Raw genomic sequence first — 12,941 nt, forward strand, 5'->3', positions numbered from 1 at the left:
AGAAACTGTTTTACCATGATATAATCCTTGGCTGTACCAGTAAATCAACTGTAGCAGATTCCATGGGTTATGTCATGGGTTATGGGTTATATTCCATGGTTATGATATCCCGACCATAATCCTACGTTGCCGGCTACATCAGTTGACTTGGAAAACTTCTAGGACAATAAGTAACTGAAATGGTTTATGATGAGTGTTTCATTTTTTCAAATGGTGTTTACACCTGCTAAATTTGATTTCAGAAATAAACACACTTTTTTCCATTTGCTGAAATCTGTTGCTGCAACAGCTCTCCTATCTTGATTCAGTTAATATAGACTCATAGATTTTAAGGTCAAAAAGGACCATCGTGATCATCTAGTCTGACCTCGTACACATTGCAGGCTACAGAACATCACCCCCTCCCTAGTGTGACAGACCCATAATCTCTCACTGAGTTACTGAAGTCCTCAAATCATGATTTAAAGTAGGGCTGTCAAGTGATTAAAAAAAATTAATGGTGATTAATCGTGCCATTAAACAAATTAATAGCGCAATTAATTGTGCTGTTAAACAATAATAGAATACCATTTATTTTAAATATTTTTGGATGTTTACTACATTTTCAAATATATTAATTACAACACAGAATACAAAGTGTACTGTACTCACTTTATATTTTTTATTACAAATATTTGCAGTGTAAAAAAACAAAAATTGTATTTTTCAGTTCACCTCATACAAGTACTGTAGTGCAATCTCTCTATCGTGAAAGTTGAACTTACAAATGTAGAATTATGTAAAAAAAAGTTTTATTTTTGAATGCAATGTTAAACTTTAGAGCCTACAAGTCCATTCAGTCCTACTTCTTGGTTAGCCAATCACTCAGACAAACAAGGTTTGTTACAATTTGCAGGAGATAATGATGCCTGCTTCTTGTTTACAGTGTCACCTGAAAGTGAGAACAGGCCTTCACATGGCACTGTTGTAGCTGGCATTGCAAGATATTTATGTGCCAAATGCACTAAAGATTCATATGTCCCTTCATGAGTCAGGTGCCACCAGCAGAAGATTGATTTTCTGTTTTGCTTATGTAGTTTCCGCATCAGTGTGGTACTCTTTTAAGACTTCTAAAAGCATACTCCACACCTCATCCCTCTCAGATTTTGGATGGCACTTCAGAGTCTTAAAGTTTGGGTTGGGTGCTCTAGTTATTTTTAGAAATCTCACATCAGAACCTTCTTTGCGTTTTGTCAAATCTGCTGTGAAAATGTTCTTAAAACGAACATGTGCTGGGTCATCATCTGAGACTGCTATAACAAAAAATATATGCAGAATGTGCGTACAACAGAGCAGGAGACATACAAGTCTCCCCCCGAAGGAATACAGTCACAAATTTAATTGATGCATTATTATCAGCATGGAAGTATATCCTCTGGAATGGTGGCCGAAGCATGAAGGGGCATATGAATGTTTAGCATATCTGGCGTGTAAATACCTTGCAACGCCGGCTACAAAAGTGCCATGCAAATGCCTATTCTCACTCACCAGTGACATTGTAAATAAGAAGCAGGCAGCAGTATCTTCCATCAATTTAAACAAACTTGTTTGGCAGAATAAGAAGTAGGACTGAGTGGACTTATTAGGCTCTAAAGTTTACACAGTTTTGTTTCTGAGTGCAGTTATGTAACCAAAAAATAAATAAATATCTCCATTTGTAAGTTACACCTTTACGATAAAGAGATTGCACAACAGTACTTGTATGAGGTGAATTGAAAAATGCTATCTCTTTTGTTTATCATTGTTACAGTGCATATATTTGTAATCAAAAATAATAATCTAAAGTGAGCACTGTATTCTGTGTTGTAATTAAAATCAATATTGAAAACGTAGAAAAACATCCAAAATATTTAATAAATTTCAGTTGGTATTCTATTGTTATAAGTGCGATTAATTGCTATTAATTTTTTTGAGTTAATCACGTGAGTTAACTGCGATTAATTGACAGCCCTAATTTAAAGACTTGAAGACCCAGAGAATCCACCATTTATTCTAATTTAAACCAGCAAGTGACCTGTCCTCCATGCTGTGGAGGAAGGCAAAAAAACCCCCAGGTTCTGTGCCAATTTGACTTGGGGGAAATTCCTTCCCAACTCCAGATATGGAGATCAGTTGAACCCTGAGCATGTTGTCAAAACTCACCAGCCAAACACCTGAGAGAGAATTTTCTATGGTAACTCAGAGCCCTTCCCCATTAGTGCCCCTTCTCTGGCCGTTTGGGAATTTTTGCTACTAGCAGTTGTGGATGGGCCACATAGAATCATAGAATATCAGGGTTGGAAAGGACCTCAGGAGGTCATCTAGTCCAACCCCCTGCTCAAAGCAGGACCAATCCCCAATTTTTTCCCCAGATCCCGAAATGGCCCCCTCAAGGATTGAACTCACAACCCTGGGTTTAGCAGGCCAATGCTCAAACCACTGAGCTATCCTTCCCCTACATGCCATTGTGGGCAGTCTCATCCTACCATATCCTCCATAAAATCAAGGTAAGTCTTGAAGCCAGTTAGGTTTTTTGCCCCTACTGCTCCCCTTGGAAGGTTGTTCCAGAACTTCACTCCTCTGATGGCTAGACAACTTAATCTAATTTCAAGCCTAAACTTATTGATGGTCAGTGTATATCTCTGCTCTTGTGTCGGCATTGGCGCGTAACTCTTCTTCCTCCTTGCTATTTATTTAAGTTATCTGTGTATTCATAGAGAGCAGTCTTATCTCCCTTCACCCTTCTTTTGGTTAGGCTAAACAAGCCAAGCTCCTCGAGCCCCCTCTCATAAGGTGGGTTTTCCATTCCTCAGATCATCCTAGTAGCCCTTCTCTGCACCTTTGCATTTTGAATTAATCTTTCTTAAACATGGGAGACCAGAATTGTATGTACTATTCCAGATGAGATCTCACCAGTGCCTTGTATAATGGCAATAACACATCCTTCTCTCTACTGGAAATACCTCGCCTGATGCATCATGGGATTGCATTAGCCTTTTTCATGGCTGCATCCCATTGGTGGCTCATAGTCATCTTGTGATCAACCAATACACTTAGGTCTTTCTCCTCCTCTGTTGCTTCCAACCGATACATCCCCAGCTTATAGCAAAAATTCTTTGTTGTTAGTCCCTAAGTATTACCTTGCACTTTGCACTATTAAATGTAATCACATTTCTATTAGTCCAGCTTTCAAGGTTGTCCAGATCTTCATGTATGCTATTTCAGTCTTCCTCCATATTTGCAATACCTCCCAACTTTGCATCATCGTAGATTTTATTAGCATGCTCCCATTTTTGTGCCAAGGTCATGAATGAAAACGTGAATCATTTTTGTTGCCCGTTTTTGTACCTTTTTCAATTCTAATATATTTCTTTTGAGATGGGGTGACCAGAACTGCGTGCGGTATTCAAGGTGTGGGCATACCATTGATATATTTGGTGGTATTATGATATTTACAGTCTTTTTGTCTATCCTTTTCCCAATGGTTCCTAACATTCTGATAGTATTTTTGACTGCTGCTGCACATTGAGCGAATGTTTTCAGAGAACTATCCACAGTGGCTCCAAGATCTTTTCTTGAGTAGTATCAGGTAATTTAGACCCCATCATTTTGTATGTATGGTTGGGATTATGTTTTCCAAAATGTATTATCTTGCATTAATCAACATTGAATTTCATCTGCTACTTCGTTGCCCAGTTTTGTGAGATGCCTTTTTTTAACTCTTCAGTCTGCTTTGAACTTAACTATCTTGAGTAATTTTGTATCATCTACAAACTTTATCACTTCACTGTTCACCTCTTTTTCCAGATAATTTATGAATATGTTGAACTTTGTTCTTCCCCCTGTGATGCATGGGGGTGGAGTGCAAGGGGTATGTCATAAATATAAAGGGAAGGGTAACCACCTTTCTGTATACAGAACTATAAAATCCCTCCTGGCCAGAGGCAAAACCCCTTCACCTGTAAAGGGTTAAGAAGCTAAGATAAGCTCGCTGGCACCTGACCAGAATGACCAATGAGGAGACAAGATACTTTCAAAGCTGGAGGTGGTGGGGGACGACGACAAAGGGTGTCTGTCTGTCTGTCTGATGCTTTTGCCGGGACCAGGTCAGGAATGCTCTTCAGAACTTCTGTTAAGTTAGTAAGTAATCTAGCTAGAAATGCGTTAGATTTCCTTTTGTTAAATGGCTGGTAAAATAGGTTGTGCTGAATGGAATGTATATTCCTGTTTTTGTGTCTTTATGTAACTTAAGGTTTTGCCTAGAGGGATTCTCTGTTTTGAATCTGATTACCCTGTAAGGTATTTACCATCCTGATTTTACAGAGGTGATTCTTTTACTTTTTCTTTAATTAAAATTCTTCTTCTTAGATCCTGATAGCTTTTTCATTGTTCTTAAGATCCAAGGGTTTCAGTCTGTGTTCACCTATGCAAATTGGTGAGGTTTATTATCAAGCCTTCCCCAGGAAAGCGGGTGTAGGGCTTGGGGGGATATTTTGGGGAGAAGACATCTCCAAGTGGGCTCTTTCCCTGTTCTTTGTTTAACACGGTTGGTGGTGGCAGCATAGGGTTCAAGGACAAGGCAAAGTTTGTACCTTGAGGAAGTTTTTAACCTAAGCTGGTAAGAATAAACTTAGGGGGTCTTTCATGCAGGTCCCCACATCTGTACCCTAGAGTTCAGAGTGGGGAAGGAACCTTGACAGGGTACATCTGCCCACATACATAACCATCCATGAACTGTATTGACTGGTTAATTCCCCATCCTGTATGTTGGATGTGGGCCAATTGAGGAGAGACCACTGGAGCAGGCTGGGCTGGGAGCAGTGCAGGGGCTCACATTTTCTTGTGGACATTGTGCCAGGTAGTCAGTGCATCAGCTCCTTATGTTGCTGTTCCTCTTCCAGCTCTAGCTGTTGCTCTTCCTACCTTGTGGCATGCTCATGGGCATTGTAGTCCCTTGCCATTTTCTCCTCCCTTTCCAGCATCCTCGCAGCTGCAGACTGGCTCTTCTTGTCCTGCCGAAGGAGCAGTCTGACCTATTGGCAGAATATAGCAGCTCATATCTGGCCTCTTTTCTTTTTGCCCCTTAAGTTCTTACTACTCTCATTAACAGTCAGTGGCATCATGTGTGAGCACCTTATCTGGACTAGAATTGATATCTTTGAAAAGCAGTGAAGCTGCATATTATTTTTCTGTCCAGTGGCAAGAAAATATGGCCCAGGTGGAATTGTAGGAAGCGATTGGAGGACTGTTGGCACCTGGGCTTGATTAGCCTGTGTTCTCGCTGTGAAGTAGGCAGGTTGCCAGCCTGGGCTGAGTCCTAGGCTTAAAGCACCCTCACTCCTGGATGAGAGGTTTTTCTGTGTGGAAAGCAGGGAGGTTCAGGCAACATCTAGGTTAGAGTATGGGTAGTGATGCTGTCTCTCTGCAGTGATGTACGTCCTCTGTACCTTGGTTATGTTTAAGAACTGTACAATGGTAATGGTAAATCTTTGGATTACTGCACTTGCAGTTTAAATGCAGGCAATGCTTTCAGATCGGATTTCCCATGCTGCTTCTCTTTTGTTTGGTCTATTTAAATATGATTATTTTAGTTCTTCCTGGAAGTCTCTGAATTGCCTTCAAAGCGTTAACATGTCTTCTGTTGCTGCTGGTTAGTCCGGGAGAGAGAAGCTTTTGATATTGGCATCCTTCTCTGCTAGTGCTAAGCTTTAGTACCAGCAAGGAGCAATGAGATAAAATGGGCAATTTTGGTATCTGTTTATATACCTTTTCACTTCCATTCTAAATAAACTAAAAATGTATTTAGCATAATCTGTTTAGATTGTTAGTTGTGGAGGGCAGAGACTATAACATATTTGTACAGTGCCTAGTACAAAGGACTCAGGCAGGTTGGGCTCCATTAGAAACTACCACAGTAGAAATGTTTAATAGCATAATTTCAGTTTGTCTCTAAATACATAATGAAAATTTCAAGGTTTTTGAGTTGCTTTATGCTGATGACCTATGTGAATTTCAAAGGGTTCTTAAACAAGTGCAACAGTAATAGCTGCAATACAGCGCTTAGCACCTAGTATTTAGACCTCTGAAATCAGAGGGATTTACAGAGACTGCTAAGTCAAGAGGGCCCAAGTATACATAACCATGAAAAGAACAACATAGAAATTGCCCCCCATGTTGAAAATCCTGTGGTGACTTTTGAAAGATTTCTCCTTCCCACAGTTGCTGCATACCAACTTGAGCAATATTGGCAGTGTCAGATATTGGAGAGACTAACCAGAGAAAATATAGAGAAGCCAACTAAATCAAGCAAATGCTTTAAAATATACACTTCAGGATGTATACTATTTAATTACTAATATTGTATAAAATTATTCTTCATTGCATGTTGCCTGGAAACCGGTTCACTTGCAGTGACTCAAAAGAACTGACTCAGAATTGCTTTGTCCTTTCAAACTCTCCTCTCTTATTCTGGATTGTAGATCACTTGTTTGCTTATTAGATTTTCTAGGTGTCTTGTCCAGTTCTCCCTTCTGAATATTTGGGAAGGTTGCATTTTTAAAACTGTTACTTCTCACTTTCATTCCTTCCTTGCCTAGATATTGAGTTATCTGGGTAACATTATACATTAACATTATACCTACATGCAACTTCTTGCCGGATCAAGGACTTAGTTCACACTTTCCTTTTAAACCAAGTAGGAGCTTTCTGTCCTAGAATACCATGGCTACAGTGAGACACCTCTATAAACTGCTGAAATGTAATGGGGAAGAAATGAAACGTGCATTTTTAGAAGGAAATGTTGTTATAAATGAAATGTTCGCAAAAATTATCATTTTTCCAGTATCATACTCTGCTATGATAATCTTACTAACCTGTTTTCCATGTTATAGTATAAATCATTCTGTATCTTTACCAGTAAAAATATATTTTCATATTGACTTGTTCAATCAGTACTTGTTCAATAGTAGATATGTATACCCATTTTTGTTCTGTTTAGTATATGTGACTTTTCGTTGTGATATTAACTGTAGTATTAGCTACCCTTTTGTTTTAATGAAGACAGGAAATCCAACACGAGCTGAAGTGACGCACCCCAGCTCCAACTGTAGACATAGCCTTAGAGCCGTCTTTAGGGGAGAGGATTTATGTGTGGATATTGTGGGGCTCATGGGGAGTGGGATGTATGTTTCTGCCTCTCTGCCATCCTTCCCAACCAAGCAGAGTGTGTAGCTCAGTTAATACCACCTAAGGATATATTGGCTTTTTGCAGAGCGCCTTTATGTAATATAACCCTCTGAGAGGTTTTTCCGAACTAATTCAGTAGCTTCACTTGAACAGTGCTGGCAGGTAATCCTAGAGTTGATGCAGAAGCTCTGGGTCTCTATGCTGATACCACAGGCCTCCAGCATATCTGTGGCTTCTAGAAGCTGAATCCCTGCCCATTCCACCCCAATTTTTTTCTTCTCCTTCCCTTCCACTCCCAAATCTATAATTATGTTAGGGGTAATTTAGCAGAATTTTCCAGTTCCTGGGCTGTGTGTGTGTGTGTTTTCCCTCATGAGAGGGAGTGATCTGGCCCTTCACTGTTATCAGCCTAACTGTGTTTTCCCTTACTGTGGAAATCTCACTCAGATTCATGGGGAAGGCTTTATTTCACTAGCTTGTACCTTGCCATGTCTGTCATGTATCTCTTGGTCACCATTCTGGTTAATCTGGTTCATTCTGGTTTGAGAGTTGAGAGACAGCCATGAAATAGTAACTTTTCTAGTTTCTCTGAAGACTTTAGGAAAGTGTCAATAAATGTCAGAAAACAAATAGCATATGGAAAGACCTACGGGCTGAATAGTCTCTCAATTTTACTGTAATTTTCCTTCTATCTACAAGATCTGTTTTAGGTTAAATAGGGGAGAAAATGTTATTACTGATTATCTACAGCAGTACAAAAACATACAGTTCTGACAGCTCACTTTTTTACACTACATTGTTCTCAGTGAGGAATAAAATGTGAGGCAACGCATAGTGAGACCACTACTATTTGATCTTTCTCTTCCTCACTATAATTCTTTTTCTTTCTTTCCCCATCTGCCTGTGTCCTTTTTATCTATTTACATAGTGCTGTGCAGTTGGAGAAGTTTGCTAAAGAAGAATTTCTTCCCCAGAGGTCTCATAGTCTAACAAAACAGGGGCCACGTAATGGAATCAACAAGCAGAATGGCTCTCAGAGTTGGAACCTAAAGTGGAGATATTCATGTGTGTTTTTTTAGGGAGGAATGGAAGAGAGACTGACTAACCATGGTTAGAAAGCTGTTTCACGTACACAGACCAGCTTCCACAATCAAAACTTTTGGTCATCTCCTCTTACATTGTCTATCTCCGTTTTTTTTGTTTTGTTTTTGGGTCCTTCTGCATCCCCTTTCCTTTTGGTCTCTTCCTCCAGTTTTCTGTTCTGTTTTATTGTTTTCTCCTACCCCTTTTTTCTCTGCCTTTGTACTTTTATTGACAAGCTTCTCCCTATTTTTGTGTAATACAGATTATGTATTTTTGTGTCTTCTAGAGCAGACGCCCAGAATGAGTGCTTGACACATGGGCAGTCTCGGTAGGAAAAATAACAGGCTATGCCATTTTTTCTCTGCAGCCCTTCCATATGTAAAACTAGATGCAGAGGTGAAACTCATCTGCACTCATCTGGATCAAGTTGTGCTGTGTATAAAGTGAGGGTTTAATAATTTGCTTTTTATGTGCTGCTTCAGACCGTTTTCAGCTGTCCAAAGTATGTTTATGTTGTGGGAGAATAACTGACTGGGAAGTGTGGTGGGTATTTACTCATACATAACCGACAAAGTGTGTTTGACCCACTGTGCCTAAATACTATAGAGTAAAGGCTGCTGAGTTTATGAAAGTTCCTGTTGAGTTCAATTACACAATTTACTTTTTCTTCCCATTTTCTCAGGATACTGTGGCACAAGAAGTTAACAGTCTCCTGTTTTAATGGGAGGGGCCTAGAGGCATAGTGTATTCAGTGATAAATTCTTTAGATTTTTGACACAATGCCTCTACCACCCACCTGTCCTCGTAGTCTGCTGGTTTGGGTCACTTCACTTTGGAGGACTTTTTGGTACCTTTGTTTGGATAGTGGTTGAAGACTCTGACTTCTTTTGTTCTGAAGCAGGAAGGGAGGAGAGATGACAGCTTATTGAGAGAGATCACTGCTCATTCCATATCTTGATTCCCTGCAGTATAGAAAATGGTTCTTTCTCCTTGGATAGGTATCCCTGTTTGGACATAAGCATGTTTTAATAAAAATATCGGAAGAGTTAGATATCACTGGTTATGACAAACTGTTCATTATAGTTGATGTATTGTTATTGTATTGATAAACAATATGCTTGTTAGCTTTCTGAAATGAGCTTCTGGAGGATAAATAAAGCATTAAAATAAATTGCTGTTAGATTTTTTTTAAATTCAAAGTGGCAAAACTGCACAAATCATGTAGCTTGTTTTCTGTAAATAAACAGATTTTTGTAGAGCTGGACTAGGTCTGTTTTTTAAGTCATTTGGTCCAGAACTGAAATGCCTCCTGCTGGCTATTGAAATGTAATTTATAAAACAGGTTTAAAAATTCTGGATTGTAATTCTGAAACCAATAACATGACAGTGTGATTAATTAGCACAACTTCACCGGTCAGAACTTCTTTTCATAACTTAGACATAATCATAAAAACAAATATAGATTTAGAAACTGAACACATTAATTGTGAAGAGAGAGAACTTTTTAAAAGCCTTTATAAACTATTTTTTCTTGTCTCTGCCTCCACCAAGTTGAACAGGATGCCACCTCTCCATATCCTGTCATTTCACTGCAAAGGATAAAAACCAGACTTTTCCCCCTGTCAAGGTTCCTCCCCCACTCTGAACTCTAGGGTACAGATGTGGGGACCTGCATGAAAAACCTCCTAAGCTTATCTTTACCAGCTTAGGTCAAAACTTCCCCAAGGTACAAAATATTCCCCCCGTTGTCCTTGGACTGGCCGCTACCACCACCAAACTAATACTGGTTACTGGGGAAGAGCTGTTTGGATGCGTCCTTCCCCCCAAAATACTTCCCAAAACCTTGCACCCCACTTTCTGGACAAGGTTTGGTAAAAAGCCTCACCAATTTGCCTAGGTGACTACAGACCCAGACCCTTGGATCTTAAGAACAATGAACAATCCTCCCAACACTTGCACCCCCCCTTTCCTGGGAAGTGTTGGATAAAAAGCCTCACCAATTTGCATAGGTGACCACAGACCCAAACCCTTGGATCTGAGAACAATGAAAAAGCATTCAGTTTTTTTACAAGAAGACTTTTAATAAAAAATAGAAGTAAATAGAAATAAAGAAATCCCCCCTGTAAAATCAGGATGGTAGATATCTTACAGGGTAATTAGATTCAAAAACATAGAGAACCCCTCTAGGCAAAACCTTAAGTTACAAAAAAGATACACAGACAGAAATAGTTATTCTATTCAGCACAATTCTTTTCTCAGCCATTTAAAGAAATCATAATCTAACACATACCTAGCTAGATTACTTACTAAAAGTTCTAAGACTCCATTCCTGTTCTGTCCCTGGCAAGAGCAGCATACAGACCGACACAGACCCTTTGTTTCTCTCCCTCCTCCCAGCTTTTGAAAGTATCTTGTCTCCTCATTGGTCATTTTGGTCAGGTGCCAGTGAGGTTACCTTTAGCTTCTTAACCCTTTACAGGTGAGAGGAGCTTTCCCCTGGCCAGGAGGGATTTCAAAGGGGTTTACCCTTCCCTTTATATTTATGACACCCCCAGTGTTACTCAGATGCCCACCTAGACAAAGCTGTTTGGCTTTTTTGAGTTCCCCTGTCCTAATAGGTTAGTTACCCTAATTTTTAATACAAAGTGAATCTGACAAGACTGGTTGATTTCTCTGCTGCAGCTGGAAACCCAGCAGATGGAAGTGAAACTAACAGTTATATTAGTTTTCAGTTTCTTGGTGAAGTTACCAATAGCAGAAAAGAATGCTCTAGAATTATTTATTCATCGAGAGAAGAACCCAGAAAAGGGGGTGGAGGTAAAGTAAGGGAAGGCTCCAAAGATGACTGAGGAAAAAAGAGCTTTCTCCTTCCACCAACAAAAGAAAAAGATTTCAAATGATCGGATGTCTCATAGGACGATAGGGTCGTAGGTCGAGACTGATATGAAGATGCTGCAGACTTTAGGCAAAGCACCCTGGTAGAAATCCCCTTTTTCCAATAATTAATGCATCTTCCTAGGTGTTACCCCTAATTCTGCTCCCATATCTTTTATGTTTTTGGCCTCTGGCTAGTAGGTTTAGACCTTTGCCAGTATGTATTTCATACATTTCTTTTCAAGTCCTGAGAATTGAAGAATTAAATCAGTTTCTGGTGGGATTTTCACTAATGAAACTAGCCACCCGGTTGTTCTTTCTAACTGGGAGAAGAGAAGGAATGCCAGCCACTCCAGAAGTAGCGCTATTAGATTTCAAACTGGTATTCACTGTTTATTGGAAGCATTACCTTAAGTTTTCCTCAACATTTGGCAGGCTTCCCTCTGTTCTCTAAACATATACAACTCAGTTTAATTTTATCATAAAAATTAACAAAGAGTGGCTTAATGTTACTGTGATTGTATCTATTACGCAATGAAATAGAATCCTTGGGAAAACAAAATTTTATCTAGCTCGGGAAGGATTCTCTTGACTAAGAATAGTTTTGTAAGTGAATTTAATATTTGTTTAAACTAGAGAGGGAACACTGAGATATGAAATAGCTTTGCTATAAGTGAGTTTAATGAGAAATGTTAACTTCCTAATCAGTAAGAATCTGCAAATACCAAACCTCTAGCTCTGTCTTGTGGCAAATCAGAATTTCCATTTTGAAATTAAAAAGGAAAAAACTAGAAGTTCATACAATTTGCACATACTCAGAACTGTTCAACTATAAAGATAGCAACTTTTGTGTGTGCACAATTGAGAAATGCAACTTCTGAATAATAAATCTCATTTATGGAGAAAGGGGATGGCTGCTTAATTCAAATAATTCAGTGCATGTGAGGCTAAAGTACGACATCATTTCTGGTTAATGTTTATGTTCAAAGGTAAATTGTAATGCAGTCTTATTTTTCTATCATTTCTAACTGAAGAAAAATGTCATGAGTGAATTAAGGGTGTCTCTCCCCCCCCCCCCCCAAATACTCTATGCATGTTTGATCGATGCTTACGATTAGAACAGGAAACTTTGCTCTAATGATACATCAGTATCATTTTCTTTTTCTGTGATGAATATTAATAAGATTTCATGTATTGATCCTATATAATTTTATTATTCAACTGTCCATGTCTTTCCCTACTGTAACCAGAGCAAATTCTGTGGAAATCAGATTCCTTAATGCCCGGTAAACACCATGTGTTTCCTATGAAAGATGTTACAGTTTACTTTATTGTGAATCTTGAGTAATCTGGTATCTGAAGATTTTTATATATATATAAAATAATTTATAATAATTATATAATAATTTATAATAATAAATAATAATAATTTCTTAAAATTAACTACACAATTGTTTAATATTTTGTCACAATGTCTAGAGTCTAGACATTTAAAATACTGGGCAAAATTAAGCATTTTTTATATATCATTGACCTGATTATATGAAGGATGGGGAAAGGATTAAAGTCTCATATTATTTCTTCCATTATTTCTAAGTTGCAATAATTTAAAAATGATTTATTTTAATATCATGTCTGAAGTGGAAATGCTACAGGAGTATGTTTTTGCTCCAGGTCATTGCTTCAATGTGAGCAGCTGTTTGCAACCAGTTGTATATTCAGAAAGGAAAAATTGTCTGTATAATCAGTTTCTTAAGAGCACAAGTGAGAAAGTTTTTATA

General features: G+C 38.6%; 1 protein-coding gene across 2 annotated transcripts in view; it reads left to right on the top strand.

Annotated features, from left to right (window-relative positions):
* The window catches only part of ARFGEF1 (ARF guanine nucleotide exchange factor 1), a 181,745-nt gene that overhangs the window by 54,992 nt on the left and 113,812 nt on the right, over positions 1-12,941 (top strand). The gene's annotated exons all lie outside the window — the stretch shown is intronic.

Source organism: Lepidochelys kempii, chromosome 2 (genome assembly GCF_965140265.1).
Source record: "Lepidochelys kempii isolate rLepKem1 chromosome 2, rLepKem1.hap2, whole genome shotgun sequence".
NCBI classification, from domain to species: Eukaryota; Metazoa; Chordata; order Testudines; family Cheloniidae; genus Lepidochelys; species Lepidochelys kempii.